This window comes from Plectropomus leopardus, chromosome 20, assembly GCF_026936395.1.
Source record: "Plectropomus leopardus strain MGB_pleo_1.0 chromosome 20, ASM2693639v1, whole genome shotgun sequence".
NCBI lineage: Eukaryota > Metazoa > Chordata > Actinopteri > Perciformes > Serranidae > Plectropomus > Plectropomus leopardus.
Window position 1 is genome coordinate 16,446,251 of NC_142195.1, and position 27,466 is coordinate 16,473,716.

The 27,466-nt window shown below is 39.5% G+C and overlaps 1 protein-coding gene and 1 long non-coding RNA gene across 2 annotated transcripts in view; one reads left to right on the forward strand and one right to left on the reverse strand.

The window, feature by feature from the left end:
- Window positions 1-721: 721 nt before the first annotated feature.
- The window catches only part of LOC148186201 (uncharacterized), a 58,735-nt gene continuing 31,990 nt past the window's right edge, over window positions 722-27,466 (reverse strand). Inside the window, exon 4 of the long non-coding RNA XR_015775223.1 lies at window positions 722-2,326. This is a non-coding gene — a long non-coding RNA (uncharacterized LOC148186201). The remainder of the gene's footprint in view (window positions 2,327-27,466) is intronic.
- gnaz (guanine nucleotide binding protein (G protein), alpha z polypeptide) overlaps window positions 6,033-27,466 on the forward strand; it is a 40,505-nt gene continuing 19,071 nt past the window's right edge. Inside the window, exon 1 of the mRNA XM_042509149.2 lies at window positions 6,033-6,301. The gene's annotated coding sequence lies outside the window, so the exon portion shown is untranslated. The remainder of the gene's footprint in view (window positions 6,302-27,466) is intronic.

A 27,466-nucleotide genomic window follows, 5' to 3' on the forward strand; every position in this document is an offset into this window, starting at 1 on the left:
TGTCCACCAGATGTCAACCTTTACTTTGATAACAGTGAATGTTCACAGAGGGGCAGGCCACAGACTATCAAGCAAAATTGCACAAAAGAAGTAGAATTTGTACTCTTCAACAGTATACTTTCACTTGGAGAAATGTACTATTTCTTCATTTTCATCCTTAACCTTTTATGAACCATTATTTGGTACTATAATTGATGCAGGCACCAGATAAGTTACTTTGATTTAGGTCTTGTTTGCGAACTTTACAGGATTATAAACAAAGATATTATCACACAAAGAGTTTGCCCTCTACCGTCTTCAGTTGAGGAATATATCAGATGTTTACATCGTATACATAGATGGCTCTGTTAAAAGCTTTATTTCTCCAGATTATTGAAAGTACCTGATTACACATCTGAACTGATTTAAAAACGAGACTGGGTGCACTGACTGTATTGTTTTAAATCTGTGGAGATTTCTAACATCCACGTCATGTAGTTGTGAGATACAAAAACTTTTATGTAGCCTACCGTCTCTGTTGGTTCTGCAAGGTTGTAGGCTGTTTGAATTATTTAAAGCAACTGTAAGGAGCTTTAAAGCTGTGTCGACCACTGAAGAAAAAGCGGTAGTGTTTCCTAGGGTGAAAGACTGCATTTGCCATGAGCACCACTGCCTCCTGTAAGATCTTCATCTGGCAGGCAATTGTTTTGGGAGCCTGTGAAAGAAAGACAGAAAGTATTTTTTACAATAATTTTTTCTTTTAAAACACTGTTTTCTGCAAGATGCATAACTATGACATAATGTATCTATCTGTGGCTAAGTAATATTACGAACTATTACACCTATTAATGACAAATTCAGCTGACGTTACCTACATGCAACTAATGACTTTTTACTTGTTTTTTGTTTTTTTTAAGTGATCTTATTGCATTGTGAATATGTTGTGTATGGTACTTCTATGTGTCTTTTATATCTTTTGTATGTATTGTCTTGCTCTTATCTGGACCATTGAGTCTGTAATAAAGTTTATTATTAATGTGAATCAAAGCATTCACTAGCTTTGTTGTAGCCACCAACAAAAAAATCATATATTGATGTATTGATAAGTTGAGAGTGTTTCATAACCAAGTAAAAACTCTTTCACAAACAATAGATGCCCCATCTTCAAAAGTCAAGTAAAAGAAAACAGTGTTTAAGTAGTGGTTACCCCGATATTTGCAATCTTACTTACTCATATACCTTACGCCATGCATTCCAAGTTGGTAATCGCTTTTTTTTTGTTTTTAATGGTTGCCCCCTTTGAAACATACTTAGTTTTTACATAATGTCTAAAAATATGCCCCCGGCTAATTTTCAGGTCGTTTGCTTGCCACCTTTTAATTTTTTATTTTTGGCAATTGAGGGCATTTCTTGTCAAGTTGTTCTTAATGTTTTTTCCAGTGTTGTACAAATTTTTATAATCATTTTTCTCAGGTTTAAGAGGTTTAAATGTTTGTGAAAATTGTCTGAAAACAACACAAGAAAACCAATGTCGATCCAGGAGTTTAAGGGTTAAACACTGTACTGAAGCAAAAATATGTTTGAATGTTGTTTTGCAGTGACCATTCCAATATATTCTTAGGGTTGGCTGTTTGGATTAAAATGTGGGCACAGGCACAAATCGCTTTGGCACAATTCAGTTTGTGTAGTTATTTATTTTTCGGACTCTGTTCGATGCTCTGTGCACAGCTGACCTTTAAGCAAAGCTAATTTTCCTGCATGATGCATTTGTGCCCCAAGATCACCAGGCATTTTGTAACATGCCTCCCACTCAGGTAGGTATCATCCCTGGCCGTGGATCACAATACCAAAACACCAGTAACACAGATTCCATGCTTGCTGTCAAGGACACCGCTGACAAAAGCAGAAGTGACTTTCACATCCCTGTGCTGTACACTGTTCTCAGCCTCAAACAGCGCTACACTGGCTGCTGATCTCTTTCCCACAGCAAGTTCAGCTCATGCGGAAAAAGCCAAATCCAAAAGCAAAGGTGCCATCACAGATAAATGGTGTTAAATCATGGTGTTTGCTAAATTAAAAAAGAGATGCTGATGACAGAGTCCGTAACTGGCAGTTGAGACGTGAACTCTGCAGCCTCTCTTTCCCCTTCCTCTCCAGCAGAGTCAGGGGGTGAACGCCTGTTTGAAGCTCTCCCCCTGGGCTCCAGGGTTCTGTGGGATCCGGGTGTGCTGACACTGTTAGCACGCCTGATATGAGAGCCTGATCAAAGCTGGCTCATTCTGCCTGACCGATTTCCACAGGATTAAGGATTAGGGAGACAGGAAGCTGGGAGAGGCACAGAGACAATCTGGGAGAGACAAAAAGGGATAGTGAGGGTTATGGAGAGAGAAAGGGATGGAAAATTGTTGAAGGAGACAGAAGGGTCATAAGGCACTGGCAGAGAACATCTTGAGAAAGTAAAGAGGGAAAAAAGTCAGTGAGGGGATTTACAAAACAAATAAATCATTCTCACTAAAAGGATAACAAAAAGTATACTTAAAAGAAAGTTATAAAAAGGCTTTTTGGAGTGATTCAAAAGACAAAGCAGCTCCAATTTTCTGGCCGGACCTTGTGAGAGCTCAGCCACCTTCTGTTACCAACCATGTTCTCTCAGAGGACCGGGCTGTGCGGCAGCTCATGAAGTGTTAAGTCTGATATGTAGCTTGGAGACAAACCCTGCTGTGCTTTAATACTGAAATCTTGAAATCAATTCTAAAACTAACAGGCAACCAGTGTAGAGCTGCCTAACGGGGGGTAATATGATCTTTTGTTCTTCATTTGGCAAACATCCTTGCTGCTGCAGTTTTGCAACAGGAAAGGGAATCTGATAACAACTGAAATCAAATGATGAAATATAAAGGTACAATCAAGTTTTTAAGGTCACCAAACGATTAAAAGGAAGTTATTTTGGAAATAGCTTTTAAATGAAGGAAGCAGAGGCTGAGCACATTTATCATTCAAGCAGGTATGAGAATCAAAGTCAGATCCAAGTTGTTTTCTACAGGGTTGATATTGCTGGATGGGTTACCATTAGAGTCTTAGTTCTGAGCCTAGTAGATGATAATGAACATTATGATGTCACTGTGAAGTTGATCTTTGAGATGTAAAATTTTATCACTTCATAATTTTAGCCTATTAGACCGTATTATTAGAAATTTTGTCATAATCAATCTATGAATTATTGTGTTATGGCCAAAGATATGTTTGTTAGGTCACTGTGATCTTTGACCACAAACATAACACTAATCAGGTCATTGATGAGTCCAAGTGGACGTTTTTGCCAAATTTGAGGAATGTCCCTCACAGCCTTCTCGAGAAATCAGGTTCACAAGAATGGGATGGACGGACAACCCAACGACATAATGCCTCCAACCACAGCTGTCGGCAGCATAGACTCATAAAAAAACAAAAAGTTTTAAAAGCTTTCAAGAGGTAAGTTGGTTGTGACCAAATGACCATTTCCAGACTCTGGGGGCTCTGTAGCGGAAAATGTCGGCAGCCAATCAGGGACAGCGTTATAGTTGATGATGTAACATGCAGGCCGCTGCTTTCAAAATTGTAAACACAGCGATAACTTAAGTTGATTCAGTGTTAGAGTCAGTAACAACAATTAAACAACAACAGTTTCTCAGAGAAAAATACTTTTTTCGCCTTTTTTCTGAATGGATTTGGCAAAAAGCTTGATTTACTGACTGGCTCTTTTGGGGATGAAGAAGTACAAATACGATGTTTATTGTTGACAGTGATAGCGCTAATGGAGGAGCAGATATGAGAGGCTGCAAAGCTAGGGAACACGGACATGCAGATCAGCGTTCATAATGTTTCGGACAGACAACTAAGATGCTGCCAGCTGGTATTAAGCAGTCCAGAGGCAGCTGGTTGCTGAATGAAAAATTCCAAAAAATGCTGGGAATAGTGTATCGCAAAGGCCGCATGGAGATGTAATCAAGGAGGTACATGTCACATAAAGAGCTTAAATATAAATAAATTATATTTTTTACACTGTTACTGTCTAACTGACATAATAGTTGTGTAATAAAGGAGCAGACGCTAATGCTAACACCAGGACTGGCTGAAGGAGTCTGTCTCCAAATCAGTTACTCCTGCCCTCTGAAATCGTTTTGGTTAGGAGCGAGTCCAGACTGACAAAGAGAGAGAAACAATGCTGAGCTCACGTGATCAGGATGGACGTACCAGGCTGGTATTACGTTGAATTAGTATAGAAAACATTGTTACTGTGATTCCTGTGAAAAATCCAAAAACGGAGAAAAATCTTGATGAATTGAAGTCATAAATGACAGGCATGGCAAAATCAGCGTAACACAGGGTGAGTAACTGATATCCAAATAATTACTTTGGGGGAAGAAGTATCCCTTTAAATGGCATATCATCATTGTCTATAGCCATTAGGAACTACTGATTGTTGCTCTTTGTTTCCCTCAACCTCACAGATCTTCTCATTCAAGACAGATTGAAACATTCATAAGTTAAGAACATAAAAAAGCAGATTGTGTTTTTGTCAAGTGTGGATATTTATCTCCTGTGTGATGTGGTAAGATCGTCACAGGTTTAACATTTGAAGGTGAAACAACAGTTATTGAGTCAAAGTGGAAACAACCTACTGTAGAGTCAAGGTGTACGTGACATCTGAACAGGCACTTCCTTTGTATATTTTCAAAATAGTGTCCTGTTGACTGTCACATGAGTTTAGTGTGTGATTAAAATGCATAGGGACATCCCAGCATGGGCTTTTGGTGGTTTCATAGCAGGTGTCAGTTTCATGCACCTGACTTATGTTTTGGCACTATTGTCTTAGATTTCAGTTATTTGTTTTGGAGAAGTTCAGACAGTTCTCTCTTTGCTAGCAGCGAAACTGAGAGATGGTACATTTCTGCTTTATTAAATGGTCGCTAAAGAGGAAGGGACTGTATGTTGACGCTGAGCATCTGTTTAAGGTAATTAATGATCGCAGTGAAGGAGCAAGTGAAAGGGAGAAAGAATGGGGACAATGCACCACCTGCTTGCCAGATCGGATTAAAAAGGCCGTATAAAAGGTCAGGAAGAGGCAAAGTTGCTCACCCCCACCAGATGTGCGCTCGCTCTGGCCTATAGCCGATTAATTATCTCACAGTTCATGACACCAGGGTTTGTGTCCAGGCAATTACATTACACTACACACCCTGAGCAACTTGATCTGGGGATTTTTTCCTGTTGTACAGTGTGTGTGTATGTGTGTGTGTGTGTGTCAGGAGGAAGGGAGGAGTCTCTTTACACACTGGTGGCATCCATAATGACAAAGCGATAATTCATATCGTGCCCCAGCGCTGCGATCATCACGTGTTCATGCAAGTGTTCTCTGTGGCTGCAGTCAAGCAAAACACATACATTTTGTTTGAGATTAACAAGTGCTGGAAGAAATAGAAAAGAAAAACATCCATTAACACCCCATGGCATGCTGCCTTATTTGCCCAAGCCTCTATCAATTCTTGGTTATAGCCAATAGCAATAAAGGAAGTGGTCCCACTGTCACAGAAACAGTTGGCACGGAAACAGCACATTACACCATCGTCCAATCCCCCTCCCATTCCTTTGTCGTCATTTCTCCCCTCCCCTCCCTTCCTCTCCTCTCTAGTCCCCTCCTCCTCCTCCCTCTCTCCCTATCTTGTATGTTTTTTCAGTCATCAATGAAATCACAACCAATCCTGCTGCTGGCCTGTCAGCGAGCATATAACACCTCAAGAAACACATCTACTCACTGTATCATCTCTACTTTAGCTAGCAGGGCTCAAATTCCTTAATGGCCGATGTATATTTTATCATTAAAGCATGAAATAAAGATACACTGGATGCTGCGGCGACCCCGTCAAAGCCTGTTTTTCTCTCTCTCTTTCTGTTACTCATGATTTAATCCTGACCATTTCCCCCTTCTCTCTCTATCCCTGCTGACTCCTCCCTCCGTTTCTGTCCTGCACTCCCTCTCTCTGCCTCTCTGTCTCTGACACACTCAAACACACGCACACATATATACACGCCCTCCACCCCCATCGCTGCAGTGTCTCAACTGCCTTGGAGCAAACAAGAGAGGATATAGAACACAGACGTTAATAAGACAGAGAAACAGGGGCTCTGAAAGAGAGAGAGAGATGTACGTGAGTGTGTGTGAATATGAGGAAGATATGAAGATGAAGCAGCAGGACTAAAGGTGGATTGCACACAGCCTTTCTCTCCCTGCAAGGGCTTGTCTGCAGTATCCTTTGTAAATGGATGCTGGCTTGTGAACACGGTAAGCCTGACTACTCTCAGACACAACGCTTTCTTTTGGGTGTAATCACCACAAGGCTGGTCCAGTTTGGACACAGACGAGGAGTGAGATGCTGTTTAATTACAGCTGTTGTGTGGAGTGTGTTTTCCTGAAAAAAATGGGGAAGGTGATGTTCAGAGATGGCACACAGGCAGGCAGCCTGTCCAGTCCCCTCCTCCACCCTGCTAGCTGTGTGCCAGCGGACGCTGCTATCTTATGCTTCCAATTTGACTCACCATCTCCCCAGAGCATCCTCGATCCTTATAGAATGCTTTTATCTGAACGCAGTGCTTAGTTTGTGTAATTACTGTATGTAGGACAAGTGAAGGATGCATCAATGATGTGTGTGTGTGAGTGTGTGTGTGTGTGTGTGTGTGTGTGTGTGTTAATGTCTCCGTGCTCTGTCCAGGCCATAAGCTATGAAATGGAAAGAGGGGAAATAAGAGGAGTAAAATCACACGATCAGGTGCTTACAACTGGCTTCACGGCACATTGAATGTGAATTTGCAGTAGGAGGTGTACAAACCCCGCGGAGCTGGCGGGCACTGGGATAAGCGGGCAAATTGTGGCCCTGACAGCGGCACAGGAACACTGTAGGATTTTGACAGTGGAGCTCGCTGTCTGCTGCTCTGTGAGGGGGAAATTTACATTCATTAATAATCTCGGGCTGGGATTTATTTGGTTCATTCGTGTCTGGTTGTTTGTGTCCGCTTATGAATGTAAATCTTGTCGGCGAGAGGGGGAAAGAGGGAGAGGGCAGAGCGTGTTCATTACTCAGCAGACAAAATGGGATGATTTGTGACATTTTCTGTTTCAACAATCGTTCAGATTTTTTTTGCAGAGTGTATTTTTTTTCAATGGGGGTTGGGATTGGTTGTGCAGCATCAGGAGAGCATGTGTATTTGTGCATACTGTATGTGTGTTTGTGTGACATGCCTGAGAGAGAGAGAGAGAGAGAGAGAGAGAGAGAGAGAACCAGTGCAGGGAGGGGTCGAGGGGCTGGGGGGGTTTAACAGTAGGGAGGCAGATGGGGCAGAGGGGCGGAGGTTGATGCAGCAGAGAGCAAGAGAGAGAATGAAGGAAAGAGAAGATTTGGAACAGATTGGATGAAAAAGAGGGGGGGAAGACCGTGATAATTTCACGGTGGTAGAAACACAGCGCTTTTTCTGAGCATGTGACACAGAGAGAATGCTGGATGTGTCTGTGATAGTTCCAGCTCACGTCGAGGCCCTGAGACATCTGTATATCAACGCGAAGATGGTGGATGAATCCCACCACGCTTTTATCTTTTGAGCACCACTGATACCAAAATGGATCAGGAATATTAGATTGATACTTTTGCTGAACCTGTGTAACGGTGTCCAACTGGGGTTTGTAAGAAAACTGGATAGGAATATTGATCGCTGTCATAGCGTAATGATGACAGATTGAAAAAAGCCTTTACGGTGGCTGCAAGTCTGATTTACTGTTCTTCATCAAGAAAATGCTTCACATTTTGGAATTCAGACAAGCGGTTTTTGCAGCATACAAACCATATTTTTCAGCATTTCACCATTAGATAAAATGCATGCATATAATGCTTTATTTCTTTCTAAGCTCAAATTACCATTGTTGATATATCAAAATGATTAATGAGTTTTTCAAGGAGACGATTGAAAGCGCAGTAAACCGATGTATTGTTACCTTCGCCAAGGAGTAGGGTTGCAGCAACAGTTTTTAAGGCAATGCCATGATATGACAAGTATTTGACAAGTATCTTACCGTGTACATTTGTTTATCCATGGCATTGAAAATAATGCACCTGGATGAACAACCCTTCTGTTTTCATTCTTTTAACGGTCATTCTGACTGATAATAGCTCTGTAATACCATGATACTGTGAAACCACTATATTTTCTGAGATGGCATCGTACAGTGAAAATCTCACACTGTTGCATCCCTACCACGGAGGTTATGTTTTTGGGTTGGTTTATTTCTTTGTTTGCAGGATTATGGAAATACTACTGGCACAATTTTCATGAAACTAGGTGTAAGGATAAAGCATGGTCCAAGGAAGAACCCAGTAAATTTTGGAGAGGATACATCACTGAATGGATAAACAAATTATTTTTCTCTTTAATTAACATTGTGAGAAAAGGTTTTTAGCCTTGGTCGAACAAATGCCATACATCTTAAAATCTTAAAATCCAGTAAGAAGGTATTGAAGTTCGGTTGGTGACAAAACATAGCTGATTGTAGAACTATGTCTTCAAATAACAATCCACATTTATGAGTACCAGACATCCTCTGGAGTTGCCTACACACAGTGGCTTGAACTTCATAGCGTAAACCGCCATTACGGAGCACTCAGTGGTTTCATGGGAGAACTGGGAAGACTGTTACACCGCAACAAGTGTAACAATGCCTTTCCTCAAACTAAGGTGTGGCTATTTTAATATAAATATACACATATTAGAGTTGGGCACTGGTAAGATTATGTTGATCCAATCCATTATTGATTCTGTTTACTGGTCCAATTCTTTATTGATTGTCTTATTGATTCCTGATCAATTTTCTGTGAGGAATAAAGTAGGCCCTTTCAGCATCAACGTGACTGTTTCATTATCTGAGTCTAATCATAGTGTCAGTGAAATGAGAGAATATTTGTACAGTATTTGCTTAAGTTTTGTTGGTCAAAGAAAAAAATCTGCTAAACCTGTCTGTTACTATAACAGGATATTTACTCTCAGTTAGAATAATGTTTCAGTATATTGTTTGCGTTTCCAACCTTACTTTCTTACTTTGTGAACTGAAACCGCACCTAGAATCACTTCTTCCTCTTTGCCCTAACTCCTTTTTGCCGCAAGTTTCCAACAGTATAGAATCTGTTTTACAAAACGCAACTGCAATGCAACACAAGAAAGTCTCAGACTTGTGATGGTATCAAGTATAAACCCAATGAATGGGAGCCTGATTTTGTGGAGCCAATGCATATTTCTTTTTTTATACCTAAATGAGCTTTATTTCATTGTAGTGTTCTCGAAACAGAAAATGTACCCATATACTTAGAACATTCCCCTGGGTCAGGGAAAGGCAACCTGCGGCTCTGAGCAGCATGCACCTCTCCAGTGGCTCCCTGTGGCTTTGACCAAAAAAAATGGGCTACATGAAAATTAATAATACTTATCTTTTAACATTTTAACTTTCTTTTCATCCTTTCATTCATTGATTCTTACATTATCCAATTGTACAAACGTTTAGCCTAGACATCAAATTATAAAAATGTTTTAAAGGTATACTGTGAAGGATTTTAATTAAAAAACAAAAGAAAAAGCAGAAGCAATTCCTCTTTATCATCCTTATGACCCACTTGTTTTTTTTTTGGCAGAGACTCTCCCCTCTGCCTGTATTTTCTTAATATTTTTTATGCTTAGGATGTTCCCTTTGTGCTCAGGGGAGGTCGAGGCTTTACAAAAAGGTTACAACTAGGTGCCAGACCATAAGCATCCACCATCTAAGAGACACATTTTGTAGAAAATAACGCAAGTGGAATCAGGCGAAACGCCAAATGAATCATACGTTTACAGCCTGGCGCCTTTTCCTTTAAATTTCGCTGAACGTCAAGAGCGGTGGCTAGTCTTGAGTCTCTCTAACTAGGCAAACTATCGATTACAAAAAAAGGAAAAAGTCTACAAGAGAATATAATAGCGGGTAGACAGATCTTTTTTGCTTTGTTAAAGAACCAAATAATCACAAAAAGCCCTCTTCAGAGAATCCACCTTGTGGTAAAACATTTTCATGAATGCTTATTTAGACCTATTAGTAATGGGGCTAATCTAGACCCAGGCTGTGTTATTATATGGCTCAAATAAGTTTTGCAATAAGGTTGCAAACCCTTCACTGGATGCCCTAAGTTTATCATCGTTCCCAAATAATCATCTGTGGAGCAGCTCCAGACTTAATACTTAATGTCATCACAAATCTGAGTTCTGACTTTGGAGAGAGTTGTTCATGTTTGCTAATATTTTTTTGAAATGTCTTCGATAATGGGAATAACACGTATGAATTTTTCAAATGGGCGTAGTTCCCCTTTAGGGAGAAATGTTTGAACTCGAGAACAAGCAATACTGCCCACAATTTAGAAGTACATAATACATACAAAGCTGTGGTGATGAGGCTTTGGCTATTAGCACAACCATATTTTGACCTGATTCTAATATTTTTGGAAATATAACCAGACATACAGTGATAGTGGCTGCACTCGCAGATTGGCATATTGTAGACGAAGGGACTATTGGCCTGGAAGTGCAGATACTTAATGTGTAGATGCTTTATGGAAATCAAGAGACGACACATGTCATTTTGCTGGCATGTCAGTCATTGGGAGAAAAAAAAAATGTCCCTTTAATATCACAGCCAGAATCAGAACTGGGTGCACAGCAATAAATGTTTTGCATGCAAACAACTTTTTGCAGACAAGACTGTGTTTTGTAATCTGCACCCACAACTTTAGTATCTCTGACAGTCTTTTCCAGTCATGTTCTTATTCTCCTCTCAATATCAAATACTTCAGGCTTAATCACTGGTTGGGAACGACTAGCACACAAACCAAGGTCACATCAACTGTGACAAAAGCACTAATCAACCCTAATTATTTCAGCTAAATTTTCAGTTTTCTTCTGAGACAGGTCAAAAAATGTCAGAGGTGACTGATGACCTTGACTTTAAAATGATGGATGACGAGCATCAGTGTGAAATATAAAGGTTAATCTCATACTATATAATGGGCCTTCACCAGGTTCCCCACACAAAGACACACAGAAAAATGTCATCGAGCCATTATTCAGTAGACTGGTTGTTCATAATACTGGAAAAAATACAATTGCTCTGACTTTGATAAGTAGTGGTTTTGTAATGCCAAATACAAAAACCTCAACATAAATTCTTAAACAAGTAGAACACATATAATAAATTAAGCATAAATCTTCTTCCAACAGCATCATCATCTACTGTTTTTTTCCTTTTTTGTTTTATTGGTAGTGTGCAGTATGATGCCACTCAAGCAGCCTTTATGCATATAAAAATGAGAGCGAGAGTGTGACAAAACCTATGCTGTGTTGACCTCCTTCCACCTCCTTTGTTACTTGCTACATCCACTCCACTGGGTGACATAATAGCAGGGGACAGCAGGGACAGACTTGGTTTTAAAGTGACAGTGGCTGTTGTTGAGGTAGCGGCTCTCTTGCACTGAGGATGCCGATGTCACCGTCCGATGCACTTAAAGCCATCTTTAACCTTTTAGGTGAGCACACAGTCGACTTGGACAATTAAACTCAGCTCTATTACAGTTAAGTACCAAGGGGGCCAAGCACACTTCCCTTGGCAGCCTACTTAATAAAATGATTAATCTAACATGTCACTTATTTCCTGGAGAGGGAGTGCCAGAAAGAGACTTACACATTTGCTTTAGTAGTTGTGAGATTCACATTATAAATTGATCTTGCAATAAAATGAAATAACCTATAAAATGATAGAGGAAATACCACACTGTAAAATCTGAAAACTTGATCTTACTTAAAGTAATCTTAGAAGCCGACTGCCTTGAAAGTAAATATATTTATTAATCTTATTTTATGTTTATTTCATATATAAAAGTGTAAAGTTTACTTCAAATTTAGCTGTATTTATTGATTAATTTACTTAAACTGTAGTTACATTTACTAATTTTGTGAAGTTGTTGAAACTTAAAAATGACAAATGGTATTACCTTGTTCTTTCTAAGTGTTAGCAACTTAGATCAACTTAGATCAAATGTGATCTGTAAGGTCTGTTATCTTAACATGTTTAAGAAAATACAAATATGATTCACTAGTTTGCAACCAGCAGAATACAGATATATAGCACATTAACCAAGTATGGTTTACTTAAGTTGCTAAAATTTAGAAAAGATTGATTTAATCAAACTTATAATTTTTAAGTAACTACATTTTAAGTAAACATAGCGATTGGATATAAAGTAAATATAAAATAAGATTAATAGTTACATTTACATACATTTTTTAAGGCATCTGGTTTCCTAGATTTTTTTAAATAAAATAAACTTGTCAGATTTCACAGTGTATAAAGTTCATGTCTCTCGGCTGCTTTGTCACACTGTATGTTCAGACAGGGCATTGCTCTGATTCAGCTGGCTCAGCAGTTGTGTTTGTTTTGGGTCTTTAATCCTTGCCAGGTACTGGGACAAAGTGTCAACTAATGTGGCTGTGAGACACTGTTTGGCAGCCATTGCTTTTAGACAGGCGCTGATGTGGAGAGGACTAATAAATGACGTAGTGGTGAAGCATCAGTGAGGAAAAGCTGTCAGCTGAATCGAACAAAATCTTAGGGCGGGGCTCCTAATGAGTAAGGATTAAGTTATCTTTGGGTGTTTCATGAAATAACATCGGCTCGATTCATCCCCTTCTTTCTCTTTGCCCTCCTTTTCTAATCTTTGCTGGTAGCTGCACACAGGGCCATGTCTGTTTTCCCGAGGCCGGCGAGTGAGAGGGCCTTACTTCCAGCACTCAAATCTGAGAGGGCAGAGCAGAGGGGACTAACAGAGCAACTTTGTGTTCGGTTGCACACACATAACAGCGGTCATATGACAACAAGGAGGTGGAAGAGAGGGAGGGGGAGACGATGAGGGAGTGTGTGGCCTACTACCCACTGGTGAGGGATCTTTGCTGAAAGAAATGAAAGGTGTGTATGCATGTATGCATGGATGCATGTTGATGTATTGCACTCTGCCATAGTACAGGCTTTCTGGAATATGGCCAAAAATAAGGTTTGTAGTAGGGCGGGGCGATAACGATAATTATCTCAATATGATTTTCCTTGACAGTGATCTAATAAATGTTCGATAAATCCTCCATCTAATTAATTTGACATTTGAAAACTGAAGGGACATCACTTTTCTTGTGTTGCTTTTAGATGCCTTTCACGATGTCTTTCCCTGCATAAACTGAAGTGAAAAGACAATGAGCAACTTGGTTTGAAATGTTCCACAAATTACAAGAAATTAGTAGATTTAGAAAATTATTTTTTTTAAAGCTAGGGAATATTTTTAGGGAAAAAAGAAAAAGAAGCTAAGAAAGAAAAGAAAAAAATTATTATTATCATAATTACATATTTAAAATTATGTTACAGAATTCTATTATTTTTAAGCACTTTTTGCCAAGTCTTGTTTGCATTGTTTGTTTTTTTCAACTTTCTTTTCCTTATTTTAAAAACAAATTTTATTTACATATTTTTTACTTGGAGCAAAAATCAGCCTTTAAACTTTAAAGAAATAATGATTTGACTTTTTTTGGTGATAATTATCGATAGAAACCAATTCATAAAATTTACGTGATAACATTTTTAACCATATTGCTCAGCCTTAGTTCATAGCACAACAGTTAGCTTGTTTTGATAAGGGAGAGCAGTTCTACTTTATAAAGAAAATACTTGAAAGTGGAGTGAAGCTGCTAGTGTATATCAGCATCCTCTATTGCTGTGGAGAAATCAGTTATGATTTCCAGCGTTTAACATGCAGCATAATTCTCTTTTCCTGGTTGAGCAGGTGACATTTTCTCATATCTCTCCCCTCCTCACACATTCATCTTCTTAACACAATACATGCAGTTAAACTGTGCTGGCATCATTGGCTGGCATCTGTTGGTAGCTTGGCAATATAGCAAGATTACACATAACTGAAATTATACATAGGTGTGGCTTTTCTGGACTGTGATTTCATCATTTGGTGTAAATCTTGCACAGTATCTGCAGAGGTAAACGCCCTGGTGCTATACGTAAGATATTTTATTCCTTTAAGCATGTACTTCATCATCAGCTTTACAGCGTTTATGTTACAGTGCTGATTGGGGGGTTAATGGCTGTTGCATGTGCTGCAGCATGAGTTATTTCTCCTTTTCCTGTTCCGGTTATCAAATCACCAGTTGCAGATAATGCCTGTGGGTTGTAGAAGCCTGAAAGTGTCCATTACCCACAATTTCCTTCTGCTGCAGAAAGCGTTTATCTTATCTGTCATGACCCAAATGAATATAAACGCTGAAGTGTTTGAATGAAGTTTAGACTGGTTATAATACTAACCTGAATTATTTTGATCTACGTGATACACGCCATAATGAGAAATGTTCTTGTTATGAAAGCAGAGAAACGTCTGTGTGCAGCAGCAGCAGCAGCAGCAGCAGCAGTGACAGATCTGAGCAGACAGATATCCAAAGACTCAGACATGTACTCACATTTGCTCGTACAAAATTGCATGTACACACACGCACACACACACACGAGACTCTAGTGTCCACCTTGTGCCATCTTATCCCTTCACATCAGACAGCCTACCCATAGCTCAGCCTGCGCACAAACATGGCATTGTCATCGCTTGCTGGCCTTGTGACTCAGTGTGACCCGCTGGATTGGAGCAGGGGGGACACAGCCATTGAGATCAGAAACGTTAAACAGAGCATTATCACGAAAAAGCATCAAGCATACAGAGACCTCACCCCCACCCCCACCCCTGTCTCCACCCTCCAAACAGCCCACTGTTTTGGGGGAGTAGAAAGCAGAACACTGCCCAGCATTGTCTTCCATAATGAATGAGTAGTGTCCTCACATGTGTACAGTATACAGGCGTCTTTTCTCTGAAGTCTGCATTCAGGACAGCATGTCAGTGGTGATAACATGAAGTGATAGCACGAATTGTTGAACAAACAATTGTGAAAGATAATTTCAGAGTTGACAAAAACTAGGAACTAGCAATTTTTTTAAAGGCAATGACAGGCATTTTTAATTTACTAGCTTATATTGGACATAGCTTCAACTCTCAGGTGATTTGGTACATTTATAATGAATAGGCAGATACACATCGCTGGAAAAAGCAACAACCAGCTTTAATGCATGTTATAAATGTCCTGGGCTGAGAACACTGTTTCTCTTAAAGCTGCATTATTCAATTCTGTGCCACTGGGGAGAAAATAAAGCTTTCAAAAGCTGCACAGTAACCACCATACCACCATGTTTACTGGCATCCTAGTGAACAAAAAACTAATATCTACTCCTCTTTTTAGCTATTTTTGGGTCTCCACCACCTTCTTTTTGTAGGATATTTAACCAGCTAGTCATTAGCATTGTCTGTCAGCCCTGTTTCCAAAAGAAAATGTTGTCACTGTATGTTTCTGCAAACCATAGATATGTAACATTTGCAAGTTTCATACACATTGTATCAATGTTTCAAAAGACACAGTTACATGTATAAGAGCGGACTTTATCATGAGGAGGTGAAGAAGATGGTCCATGGTGTGAATCCTTGGCAAGACAGCTGTCAAGCTGCAGACCACTGTTTGAGCCCAAAAACAATAAAACAGAGAAGTCAAGGCGTTTCCAGCTGTGTTTGTGTCACCAAACCTGGGTCCACACATTTCAGCATTTCCAGCAGCAACTGGGAACATATCTTAAGCCAAATAATCAGGTTTTGTTTTGTTTTAGTGCCTAAACATAGCCGCACATCAACGAAACACACTGCTACTTAAATCCAGTTTGCAGAAAAATACAATTACAAATATACTATAATTTTACTGGTGATTTGGTTGTCTGCTGTCTACCATTTTGAAGTTTGCTTTTACTCTTTTTCAATTCTTTTTTTTCATTAGGGTATACAGGAGTCCCCTAATGGCTCATTTGTGACACATTTGCCGACACTGATTGAGCTTTCTGTCCGTACCCTGTGCTTATTTTTTTTTAATTTTCTGAAAGCTTACAGATTCAGACAAAACAGAGCAGTACCATTGGAAATTGTGGGGGCAGTATAGCGAAGTTCAAGTGACACACAACCACTGGATGTGACAAAGAAATTTAAATATGGCGTAACTGAAAGAATCATTGATACAATGAAAAAACCCCCTGTCCACATATCGTAATGATGGCCTCACAGACCACCACCATCTATTATTTTGACCTCCTCCAATATCACCACGTTTGTTGTTGTCACAAACTTTTGACTCTGCCCTCTAGTGCCATTTAGTATCAATCACATAATAAACACAATGAAGGATGTGATGGTTATAACATTTGTAATGAGCATATCAATTTTCATATATAAAGGTATTATCAATGGGGCTTAACAGTTCTACTTTAAGCATAAAATCTGATGATGGTTCCTAACAATAATAATTAAATAAATCTGAATTGTGTATCCTGGGCAAACCATTAGATACAATGTCACCTGACATATGGTTTTGAAGCGAATATCCTATCTGACATTAGAGGCTTTCAGACACCTTCCCCCAGGAGGCTTCTTGAAGAAAAGTCCTAGACACATAGTGTAGTCGCTGACAGGCTCATTCTTAAGACTCTTTGACAGCCCATTTAAAAGTGTCTTCCCTGCGTAAATGTGGTTAACTAGGTATCCTTTGCCTAGCCTGACTGACAAGGTCCCGTGCTTGTTCAATTTTCACTCTATGAACAGATGACATACATAGAGACATTATTTAGTGTTAAAAAATGGACTAGATTATTGTCAGAAATGAGGGCTAGTCTGGTTGCAGCTCTTTCAGGATCAAATGCTAAATCTTGCATAAAGTGGTGCAAACTGTTGAATGGTACTGAGGATTACTCTGCCTGCGACCTATATCTCATATGGTTCTGACGTAGGATGTGGCGACCACAAAGCTCTGACTCATCACACAGACGCAGGCCTCCTAGCTTGGAAGAGTTCATTTATTAAATTCCACTGAGGTATGCAAAGAAAAACATACACTTTGGTTATAACTAGCAACAAGACACAGGGTGTGTGTTTCAGAGGCATCACATGACATAGTGTTATCTACAGGAGCTGTGCGAGCAACTGGCATTGGGATGACATTGATCCATCATTCTGCTGCTAGAAGCATTAAAGTGACCGTCTGCCTTTTGTCCCAGATTCCACAATGTTATAGTTTCAGTATATCAGCTGTATGGACAAAAAAAGCATTCAGTGTAGCACCCTGCAGATATACGCCTATGATTGTCTTTCAGTCCTTTGACAAATCAGAAATCTCTCCATAAAAATGCTGCTTTGTGATACATGCAGTTCAATACTGATAAAAGAAAAGGGCTTTGAAACTGGAGCAGAATGTCCACCCTGTTTCCCCACCATTACCAATCAGTTCAAAATGCCTTCAACCATTTGTTCTGTGCTACCATCTTGTCAGACAGTTGACGTAGTGTGGTGAAAAGATTATGAGGTTATTTCGAAGGAGTTAAAGGACCTTTTTATATGTATTCATGGTTCCCACATTTAGGGTGGCGAAAGGATTTTGACAGATTAAGATATAATCGCTAAAGTAGCCAGCTCCATCTTATCAAAAGCTCCCACAGTGTACAGTACTAGCTGCTAGATGTGGGAATTCCTGAAAACCTCACCAGACTGGTAACATCTCCAGTACTCTTTCCAGTATCTCTATCATAACTGATTTAAGATCCCTTCTGGCTCTACTCTTAGGCAGTAGGCCTAAGTAGATTGGAGCTGAGATAAATCAGAGGACACTAACAAGAGAGTGGACTTACCCAATAAATTAAGATTGGGTTATATAACTGCCTGTATTGCTCCTAGCTAATTTGCCAATGGAGTTATCTATGAAATTTTTTTTTCAAGGCCTATTTCAATAACTTTTTCTTATTTCAGATTCCAAGATTCCAACTTAAAAGGGATAGTCTGGATCTTTTTGAGTGGGTTTTTATGAGGTATATATCCAAAGTTAATATATTACATTTGTCAATCAGCTCATCGCCACTTTGGAGAAGCAGGCAGAAGTACTGCTACAGAAGCTATGAAATGTACTGCTGTGGACAGGGAAACAGTAAAACATATTTTGTCCACTCAAAAAGTCCCATCTTAATTGATTTTAATCTAAAATTATCAGGTTAAGTGCATGCTAAATTTAGAATAATTTCACTGCTTTATCTTGCCATCAGACATCAGAAATTTGCATCGGAGAACTGAAGCTGTTATATCACTCTCTTCAAAACCAGACTCCATTAAGAAAAACAGTAATTCAACATCACCGAGCATGGGAGTTGCTGGTCTACCTCTGCCTCACTTGTTTAATTTGTCTGTGTTTTTGTGTGCATTTGGCATTTACAAGGGTTAATTCAGATTCATAAAAATCCCGCAATAACACAAACAAACTAACTGATGAAGTCATCAGTAGAACAGCAGCTACTGTGTTTAGTGAGCCAAAATGTTTTTGTCAGTGGAGTCTGGTGGCTTTGACGAGAGAGCATACACTTAAACTGATACTGATTGTTTAAGGTGGGACTTCTGGCTGAGAAATGTCCTGATTATTCTGGATCCTAGCTGCATCCCTTTAAAAACGTTGCTAGATGTTAGCCACCGATTCCACTGATTCCAACAGATTTCTTTCATTTGGGTATCTACTCGGCTCAGAGTGAGTCTTTAAGTGAGTTTAAGCTTTAAAGACGTGATTTGAGTCATGTGCCTTCCATTGGCCACAAAGATGTTGTGGTATACAGTATTTGGTTTAGTACTGCTAAGATTGAAACCTCATGTCCAAAATTGAATACTGATTTTGAATTAAAATAAAATGCAACATTCCTTTCCAATAAAAGGCTTGTAAATTTACATTAATTCATGTAAGGTTGCAATCCATCACTTTTTCTTGATGTTACTGACCCCATCTGTGCCTATTTATATGATAAATGGCTTATTGTTCTTTTAGAATACTTTGATTCAATTTATTTGTTTCGGTTCAAGAAAGCTGTAAAAGTGTTTGCAGGTGAATCTAATATTGGCTCCATTTGCTGGTTCATTAATCAGTCACAAAGCAATAAAGAATATTTTCTTTCAAAATATGCAAATTGAAAATTGGAAGTCCTGGGAATATTTAGCTACAGAGCTTATTGAAAAGGCAAGAGCTGCTAGAACATGTCTGCTGCTGATTAAATATTTAAAAACCTCCAGTGATTACAGCTGCAAGACTATGATCGCTTTGTCAATGACCAACCAAGCAGTGCTAATATATGTCAATATTCAATATTTTACCCTGGCACAGAAATTGTTTTGTGTTTTTTCCACTAAAGCCTGCTCTTTGAAAAGGAGTGCTCTTCCTGTGTTTACTGTTTTTGCAGTCTCAGATCATATTCTGATACCGTTTGTTTCAACTGTCAACAACATCACTATCAGAGTTTCGATTTCTCATCCCTTTCAAAAAAATGCTAACGTCCATGGAAACTACAGTAAATCTACAGCAGGTGTGTAGTGCTGATGCTCCACATTACCTCACTAATATCAGCACAGCTCCAAACGATCAACACAGAGCCGGGAATGTCACCCTGACCTCCGCCTATGTGGTCAGCAGCCTTATTCATGTGTGCAATCCATCTCAGTGCATTTTCATAATTTCATGGCCTGTTCTTCCCTGGTACATTTCAAATCGCTGCCGTGTGTGGAAAACATGCCAACAATCATGTCTATGTGAAAGAGGATTACTCTGCCTCAACATCCGTTTACCAGATTTTCTGTTATATATGCCTTCATTTGGGAATTAAAGCTTTCCATGTATTCATTTCCGTCCTTTTAACTAATCATCAACTGTTGGTCAAATTCCCATTTTTGACTTCTTAAAAATTGTCAGCAATGGATGGATTATTGAACAAGCCTAAGGGACACATACCTAGGGGCCCAAAGTGTCAGTGGAGGGCTTTACTTTCAAAATGTCAAGCGTCAAATTAACACATACCGACCAAGAAGAGACTCAACAGGACTACAAAAAGACACAAAACAACAAAAAAAAAGACACAAAATTAGGGAGACAAAAGCCCTTTTTACACAGGATCAAGCTGTAGGGCTGCCCGCTACTAAGTCCCTTCTTCTGGTCTTAAAATGACCACAAAGAGACACAACCAGGGGTGGGAAAGAAATCGATACATACAGTAATGCATTATTTTTTTGAGTGGCAATATCATAAATTACAATAATTCACAATATATTGCAAAATATGTTGTCCCAGTCCGCATATTATAATATATCGCAACGCATTTTAGAGTGTTATCAATATAGAATGGTATCGTAACTTAAGTATCTTGATAATATCATATCATGGGGCCTCTGTTGATTCCCACCCCCAGCTCAAACTAACAAAAAGACATGCAAAGCCATTACAGAGTCTGTGTGTCTTACTCCTGTGTTGGAAAGGTGGTGGGATCCTTTGCATATTTGTTCCCAGAGGCCCAGATTCTCATAATCCGCCCATGCTGTCATCTGTGACCTTGAGGTGAACATATCTGACGTTGAAGACAACAGTAGCTGAGTACAGCATGCCTATTGATCATCTAAGATTTTCTCACTGATGCATTGCTTATTCACTGCCTCTGTGACATCACATAAATGAATAACATCGCTCCAGCAGGGCCTCTTCTCTCGCTTAAAGGCCTTCTCTGCTCGGCTGGGCTAATTTCTATATGTCTTTTAGTCTTGTGATACTAAATAGGTGGCCAGGTGGCTCCCCATAGGCTGCCAGGTGGCCCCCCAACCATTTTCTAATTCCTAATAAAATCAAAATGATTCCCAATGGGATTTTTTTTGTACCTTTCGTATACATAAAGTGCCAAAGTGTATAAAACAGCATCAAAATTGAGCTTGTTTATCAAAAAAGGGCAGTGGAGGATCCCCCACACCCCGAAAGGAGGTCCTAGCTAAGTGCCTGATGTCCTAAAACCCTAGAAACATGCTAAAATCTTAAAAGTGCTCTTGAATCCAAAAAGTGTCCTGACATCTTTAAAACCTGCTAAAATCCTACAAACACGCTAAAATCCTTCAAATGTCCTAGAATCCTAGAAATCTCTTAAATCCTAGAAATATCCTAAAATCCTAGAAATGTCCAAAAATCCCAGAAAAGTCCTTAAAATCCTAGAAATGTCCTATGATCCTAGAAACCTTCATTGATCCTAGAATCCCCCAAAAGCCTAGAAACATCCTAAAGTCTTAGAAATGTCCTAAAATCCTAGAAACATAGATAGGCCTGCTGTGACTGGCCTCTGGCCTCCTGTCATTTTGCAAAAGTTGCCCCTAAGCAAAGCAGGTTGAGTATCCCTGTCTTAGTCTATCACAGCTTACACAATTTTGAAAAACAAAGAGTATCAATCCAGAACTGCAAAATCGCATATAGTTGGTCTTGACAGTCGCCAAAGACCTCATAAATATCTGACACGGCCCAAAGGTTTGATCACAGTTTCACTCTAACCACTTAATCTTGACACAATAGAAGGACTTAGTACAGATCTGGGAATTAGCTACTGTTTCTCTCCTGGGGTTTTGGATATTATTGTAAGACTCACTCAGCTAAATTCCAGTAAAACTCTGACACTGTATATGGACATTAACCAGACAGCCTTAAATCTTTCAGTAACCTCTTTTTGTCAGGCAGCCAGGGGGAAAAAGGAAGCAACCCTCAGCCACTGAAACAGCTGCCTGTGAATGAGAGAGCATGAGCCCTGTGCAGCTGATCGTAAGGCATGTGAGGTCTTTATTTTTCTGTGTGCTTGTACTGTATGTTAGTTTGCTGGAGGGAGTCTTGGATGCCTCTTTTTGTCCTGCCAGTGTCCACCAGTAAGACACAGATAACATAACGCTTTTTATGAGTATTTATATCATAACATGTTTATGACACAATACAAGGTCTGTTGGGAAATGCATGAATGATGGTGACACACAAAGTTCAGTAGGTCTGCTCACCCATGGGGCAAATGGGTATGAATTACCATGCAGTCATCAGAGTCACATTTCCATCATACCATACTGTTCTGAATAGTCAAGGTTATATTTGTCATAAATACATGTGCATTTCTCTACGATCCTAATGACGATACTGAATGTAACAGTGGCATTGTTTTTGGCTGGACCACAAAAAGAAGGCGCGGCCCTACAAACACGAAGAGTGAGTGAGTGAGTGAGTGAGTGAGTGAGTGACAAAACTTCCCATTGACTGTTGGTCTTTTTAAAATAGGCACATATGGGGTGACCTCTAGTTCAACTGGTAGAGTGTGCGCCTCATACAGCTGAGGCTTCTGCAGCGGCCCGGGTTCGAGTCTAGCCTGTGGCCCTTTGCTGCTTGTCATTCCCCCTTCTCTCTCCCACCTTTTCTGTCAATCTCAGACTGTCTTACCAATAAAGGGAAAATGCTCCAAAAAATAATCTTAAAAAAAAAAAAAAAATAGGCACATATACGACAGTGGGGCAGCGAGAATGATGCCCTTATGACTGGGAGACATTACTAAAAATGTTATCAATTAATTTTTTTATTTGTTATATTGGTTGATATCAATAATTATCTACCAAAAAAGTCAAATCATTATTTCTTTAAAGTTTTATTATGAAGTTAAAGCTGAAGAAATCATATTGTTATTTGTAGTTTAAACCGTTATTTTTTGTCAGGGCATAACAGCATTTCCCAAACAACAAAACATTTCAAAGATCTGAGGTAGATTCAAAACAAAATTTAAATAATATAAATAATGTTAATAAGTAAAACAATAAACAGATGAAGAAATTCTCAGCAGCATGTTCTGGCTGTGGCACTCCATTGTTTTAGTTATTGGTATCTTATGCAACTAGAAAACCTAAGGCAACCATTGGTACCAACCATGTTGGTATAGCTTGTTGAGAAAGGGGCAAAGTAATGCTCCAAATCTAGGCTTAGTTTTAATGAGGGAACATCTGGCATCTCCATTTTCAAATTTAAAACTCTCACCTCAAGATATCTAAATGAAAATGATGCTACGATTACCCACAAGTTATCCGCAATCTTGAAAAGGCTGACAAGATTTTCAGTGGCCCCTTCTGGCCACCCCTATGATAAAATTCTGTTCCTAGCCCTACAGAATACTGCATATGAAGATTTAATACGGATAAATTCCGTATTATAAATAATTCCGGATAAATTAAAATTTTGCACATTCACCATACACGGCCATATGGTAGGTTTCGACATAGTCTTGCTCGCTCACTTTCCCAACACAGGTGCCAATCCCCAGACTGCTGTTCAGAAGTCCTTGGCCTGCTTAGCTGTGATGAATGGGCCATTTTCCTGCTTTAGTTGGTTTTGATGTAAGTGGATAATAAAGTGGAAAGAGGATTGCTTGCTTGTCCCAAGCAGAAGACAACGGTCATTTATGATATATTGAGATATTGTGAAGTGCAGTATTCCTCCTGCTGCCTGTCCGTGGCAGGGTTACTCTCACTGAAACACCTCATCCGATCCCTCCTGAAATGCAAGCCTGCTGACCACAGCTCTGACACACACACCTGCGCACCTCATTCATAAAGCATTACAAGATGACTGAAAGCGCACCAATGCCTTTCGCCTCTCTTTTAACATTGCACACTTTTGCTTTTCATTCATAAAGATAATGCGCTTTTTTTGCATTTTGCCTGTCCTCATCTCTGACACACGTGAGCAGCGGGCATCAAATGCACACATTTTTGTCATTCTTCCCCTAAATTTTATGTGGTTTGATTTAATTCAGTTTAATCTAAGTCATGCGTCTTTAGTGGCACACAGAGAGATTGATTTCACAGCAACACACAATGGATTTAGCACGCTTGCGTAGCTCTTCAAAACAGCTGCTATGAGATACAATGAAATGTTCTATATAAGCTTAACAATGACTGTACTGACCTGGAACACCAAGTTTATTGTCACCATTTACCTGGTGTGCTCACTGAGCCTGCAAACAGACGAACGTATACGCCCGACTTTCTCTTTCATTTCCTCTTTTTAAATGTTGTTTTCAGTGGTTGTTTGAATACAGTTGACTACCTGAACACTTTAACAGGTTTTCTTATCTTCTCAGGTGTTGAGTGGCTGCAATATCCACACTATTTAAACACCTCCTGTGTGTGTTTAATGATCTATGCAAGATTTCTATCTTTGAGTCCAAACTGGCATGCCCAACTGTTTAATGCATTTTCTTTAAAACTAATTTTGTGTGAGCAACAACACTGAGCCTCTCATGGATTAAAATTACCACTCAATCTAATGTGATTGACCCCAATTTTAATAGCATTTTTGTGGACTCAACAGCCGCAGCAGGGGAGAAGAGACCGTTACACAACAGAAACACACTGTGACTACATGTACTCATCTCTAATAAAGGGCCGGATTGTAATTATTTGCAGCATAGTGAATAAATAACAGGAGGTTGGCACCTGGGAGAGCTGATGGGCCGTGTGCAGCAGGAGCTGTGAAGGAAGAGTGACTGAGCAGGGTCTAATCTTGGCTATCACGTTACCTCAGCCCTCATGATACATCGAGATGCTGGCCTCTCTCTGCGGCCCCTATGGCTCTCCCTCCACTGACTTACTCTTAAAGTGACACGCCTCCTCTTTGTACCATGTGTGATAGGACAGATGTCCTTGTAGCAGTGTTTTTTGGAAGGTGGTTGGACATATAAAAGGACAGAGAGGAGTTACTACAGGAGGTAAGCCTGGAAGTGTATCCTTATTGAGCAGAGGTGATGACAGGTGTGGAATAGAGATGCTGTTTTATTTGTTGCTGCTTACATTGAGAGCTATTTCAACTGTACGTTACACTAGTTGTTATACAGAGTAAGCATGTTTTTATCCTGTAGGCTCTTTCTTAATTAATTTTTGCTTATTTTTCAGGCATTTTTACCTGCTGTATTTTGCTCTAGTTATTAGGGTTTAGGTCAGCAACAGACCATGTTTTCCTCTATGCTGTGTATCGAATGGGGACTATTATAAATACAAATTTAATGTGATAATAATATACACTGATTTTGCACTGCCGGCGCAATACTTCCTTAGCAATTATCTAAAGTGGTATGACTTCAAAAGTGCGGAAATGCAAGTGCTGCATATTTCTGAAATAGCAAATTGAAAAGACTTCACACAAACGGCTTTAATGTGTTTCATAGGCTCTCAAAATCAGTGATGTGCATTAACCGGTTTGGCTGGCTATGCCATTTTCAGAGGGTAGTCAGGTGCCTGGAGCCAGGAAACAATGCTCTCCACTCTGTTTGTGTTGTGATGCTTTGTTATGGCTTTGTTCTGCTCTGTTTGTCCTCTCAGTCATTTCAAGAGTGGACCTCACTCACTCCGAGAAATGCTCTCTCTCTCTCCTCCCTCTTGCTCTACGTGACAGGTCTGCAGAGTATAGTTTCGCCAACAAAACTAGGCCACAGTGTGATTTCATATTTGTTCCTCAGCCAGTAGCATGCAGCCTGTTTCAATGTGCATCTATTTATCACAGATTCCCACAGGCATTCACCGCTCCAAATTTGCTTTTGCTTTAAATTCATCAGATACTATCAGACAGCATTTTATTTGAATTCACCCGAACTTATTAGAATTCAGTATTTTTTCTATTAAAGTTAAAGTGCTGCCTCTTTACCAGCAAAACAGGAGCAGAGTCAAACCTTCTTTTTCGAATCACAGTGTAAAATCTTAAGGATAACAGCACAGATGTCTGGGCAAGGAGAAGGGGCTTTACATTGGTATGAAAGCATGAGAGGCACCTGCTGGCTTGAGCCTGTTATTTTCCACTGTGATAGTAAATAATAATTTCTTCTGATGCTGTTTTGCTGAGTAGCTCTGAGAGTACAATAAACCAAACAAAGCGCACAGTCAGATGTGCTGTGTTGTGTGAATAGCAGAAGATGCTATTGGTTATGAGGAAAACATGTCCTAATTCTGCATCCGTTTCCTTTCGAGTAGTGGAGTAGTTTGTTTCTCGGCCTGATTCTACGTTTGACCTTGATTGTGTATATAATGAGTCTGTGTGTGTGCGTGCAGTGGTGTTGTTAAATGGGTAGGCGTGGTTAGCTGAGGTCTACTATGGTTCAGGGTCTATGGTAACACAGGACTGCAGAGGGAGAGAGTTGGGGTGTGTAACTGTTAGGATCTGAAATCTCAAGAGGCAGTGTAAACAGAATAACTGTAGCGTGGCAATGCTTGAATGGGAAGTGTGCCGGTTAGTATGCAGTGTGAATGTATATGCTTTCACTAATTATAAGTCTTGATTACTCATAAGTTGATGACTTAAGCAAAGAATTTTATATATTTTTTGCTTTGTTAGCTTTTATTAATTTGAAATATTGAAACTGAATTTACTGTTACCTCAGTGTGATAATTCTGCTGATTTTCAACCAGCTTTGTGTTATAACATTGTTAGTATTATGTGTAAATGAACTGTAGTAAACTTCCCTCCATCCTATCAGCGCCGAGATCTACCTGCTTATCTTTCAACTCAAATTTCACTGGCTTTAGGGCTGTTGCGCAAATTACAGATTGTGCTTCTGCATTATCGTATGCCATGGACACAAAATCCCTTTACACGGAGACTGCGCTAAAGGGCTGCTGCCCAGCCTCTATTTATGTCTGTTTTACATTTTTACATAGAGCCTAAGAAAGGCGGCATCATGTCACTCCAGTGTGTGATTTTAGATAGCATTCAGGTATTGTGGAAACAGAAGAGGCGTGAAAGGCATAATGCTTTACACAACAGCATAGGTCTGTTGTGTGACATATAACAAAGGTGTCGACAGCGCTTTCTGAACAACAACATGGCATAACATAGCAATAACAATTATTTACCTTCTTTGATATATGCTAACTGATCTCATCCTCTGTTCTCAGGGTAAGGAGATCCTGATTCTCATTGTCTACCCAATTTGTGAACATTTTTGACTGCTGTTCTTCTTTTATGAGTAGGCTGATAAGTGCAACTAGCTGTTTTTAAAATCTAAGATGGGTTGCACACATTACATATTGTCAAAACGTCACACACCTTTCCACCCATAGCCCCATGCCAGTTGTTTTACACAGATGCCACTGATAGCTTAATGGCAACTCTGTACCCCCATTCTGCAATCGCATCTTTTGTACAAAATGATGAAGCTGCATAATGGTGAAATATTACTGCCTGAACATGCAGTATAAAGGGGGTTAAAGAGTACAGAAGTGGATCGAGAGAGCGGTAGAAGAAACGGTAGAAGTAGGCAGTGCTCATCACATAAACCATAAATAGATAATTTAAACTTGCGGCTCTTTTAGACTTTCCAAATGTTATCAGAGTGAATGGACTAAATATTGATAGTGAAATGAGTCATTTCGGA